The following is a 2,995-nucleotide window of genomic DNA, read 5'->3' on the forward strand; positions in this document are numbered from 1 at the left end:
GCCGTGGAGCGTCCCCTTCCTCCCCTTCTCAGCCATGCTTAGCTGCCTGCTCGCTTTCGCCATTGCCTCGCGAACCTCCTGCGCTCGCTTGCTTGCGCTGCCGTGGCCGAGATGGCCGCCGGCCGCTGGCCGAGCCAGCGCCGTCGCGCCAGCGCGCGCCCCGGCGAGGCACCCTGCCTCGGCTGGCCAGGCCGAGCCAGGCCAGTGGGCTGATGCCCTGTTGGGCCGTCTCCCCTCCCTCGCACAGGGCCACGCAGGCCGGTTGTGGCCGTGGGCCAGCTGTTCCCCACGGGCCGGCCCAGTATTTCTTAAATAAATTGATTTCCATTTATTATTTGTTAATTGAAATCTGAAATGGTTTGAAAATTGTTTGGGTGATCAAACTTGCTCCAAATTTGTTGAAACAAATTTTTCTAGGTTCCTTATCATCAGATCTACTTGGGAAAATTTTTGCATGTCATTTTTGGGATACTTTTCTGTAGGATTTTATTTAATCATGGATATTGCTGATAACTTGAAAAATATGTAGAAAAATCTATAGTCTGCAGAAAAATATGATTTCAAGTTTGTTAATCTTCTTAGGTCATGTACTTCCTAGGAAAAATATGTTTCATGCATGTGCTGTGGGAAAATTTTTAGGTGTAGTTCAAGTGCCTTTAATGGCTGATTTTTGTTATTTTTGCTAAGAGAGCAAACTTTGTATAAAACATGCATGTGGTAATTTTTGGACAGTCATTATATGCTATGAAGAACCTAGGAAAAATATTAATTCTGTTGTTTGACACTTTTCATAGTACAAAGTAATTTCATGCTCATTTTTATGCTATAGCTTGTCATTTTTGTGTAGGATAGTTTACTTATCCTAAATGCCATGAAATTTTTATGATAGTCTGTTTAGGGTAGTATTATGCTACTGTAATTTTCTCAGATTTTTAGGAGCATCAGAAATATATGTTGCTATTCAAACCTATTATTAATTAGGGTTTAAGCAAGTGTTGCTTTAAGTGTGATTAAGAAAGTAGTAAAGCTTTGGTGTATCCTTGAAGCATTTCATAAGATATGTTAACTTAACATATTAGTAGTAGAAGAGAATGCAGTAGATGACATGTGCTTATAGTATAGTTTCTTGGATGATGTTGACTACCTTGCATTTCAACATATCCATTGCATTCATCTCCTTCGATGCACCGTTTGCATAATCACTTACGCGCATTGCATCATACAGGATCGCAAACCGAGAACCCAGTCGTCATACCCGAGGAGCCAGAGGAGCAGCTCGAGGTGCAGCAGCAGGAAGTGCCAGAAGCCGACGAGGAGGACGTTGAGGAACTTCCGGAGTGCCCCGATCACCGTCCGAGCTCCTTCGAGAGAGGCAAGCCCCGGAGCATTTTTCTCCCGGTTTGCAATTATTTAATTAAATACTTTACTTTAAATTGATGCATTACGTTCAGGAGTTGTTTGCAACCGTTGCTGCATTTTACCTTGCTTACCTTTGTTATACTATATCCTTGTTACCCTGGTATCCGCAGTCGAGTCAATGCTTAGCTGGCTTAGACCGGTAGAAGTCAGGTGATTTCCTGTCACCTGCGAGCTATAGGTGGTTACCTGGATCTGCTTGGATGACTATGAAGTCATGGTATAACTAAGTGTTAAATGAAGTTGAGACCGGACGGAGACTTGCAGAGTTTTGGACTGTAGTGCTTTCCGTCTGTGTCGATTAAGGACCGACCGTTGTTGGGCCTCGAGTCATGTTGAACGCATGCCTTACATTTAGCTGGCCGGATAAAGTACCTTCCGACCGCGAAGCTAGGAGATTTTTCGGGCCGAGTAGATTGCCCGCAACGCACTGTGCCGGAGCAGGTGTGGTAGGACACGGGGGCGGGATGATAAGACCAAAGTGCAGTCGGTCGGCCCCCGGGTACATGTGGTTCCTGGCAAACTCGAGATTCCTGGAAAGTTGACTCGGTGATCAATATCTCACTTTAGCGGGTGAGTGAGGTTTGTGTAAGGAATAAATCACCAGCTGGTTAGGAATCGATTCGAATCGCCATCGCTCCTGGATAGTGAGCACTTGACTTGAGTTACTTCATCGTAGTAAATGTTATGGAACACTTGGACAGTTATAGTGAATATGACAGTATGGAAGTTGTTTAATGATCATTGGTTATCATTATCTGCTTAATCACATGTTTACTCTAGTATAGGTGCAAACCTAGTTGACAGGTTAATAATAATTAACTTGGCAATAATGCTTTTAGACAGGTTCTTGAAATGCTAAAAATGCTTCTTTTTGCAAATGAGTCAGCTACCCTACTATAAAGCCCTTCATAATCCTTGGTGTCATTTATTTTCGGTTATGTCGGGTAAGTCTGGCTGAGTACCTTCTCGTACTCAGGGTTTTATTCCCAATTGTTGCAGATGGGCAGATGTATTACGGCTACTGTATCAACTGCCTTTATCCTGCGATGGGTGATGCTTAGGACCATGGGCATGGTCATTCCTTACGTCTCATCTGATGCTTTTGTTGGAGATGATCATTCGCTGGCACTATATTTAAACTCCACGTGAGTGTGTGTGGTTTGAACAAATGACTTCCGCTACTTTTATTCGAACTGGTTTGTAATAACTATGTTTAAACTCTGATCTATCTAAGATTGCGAACTTTTATGTAATATGTGATGGTGACCGCTAAACTTATTATGATCATGGCTGGGACACGAGTTGGTTTGAAATCCTTTGTGATTTCACGGACTACCGGGTTATACGGGCTTAAGTTTGCTCAATCGTCTGCTCTGGTGGATGATTTTCTTACTTAATTTCGTATAATTAGTCGGTTCTGTCACAGCCCTTGCCACACGCACGTGGCCGGCTCAACTGGGGTAGTCTCCGGCCGCACCACCATTTCATGTAGGATCTCGATGATACCCTAATGTTCCTCCATTGTCCGTATTTCCTCTCCGGTGGTGGAGCTCGACTAAATGGGGCTGCCGCCGTC

The sequence above is a fragment of the Miscanthus floridulus genome, chromosome 1, assembly GCF_019320115.1.
Source record: "Miscanthus floridulus cultivar M001 chromosome 1, ASM1932011v1, whole genome shotgun sequence".
NCBI lineage: Eukaryota > Viridiplantae > Streptophyta > Magnoliopsida > Poales > Poaceae > Miscanthus > Miscanthus floridulus.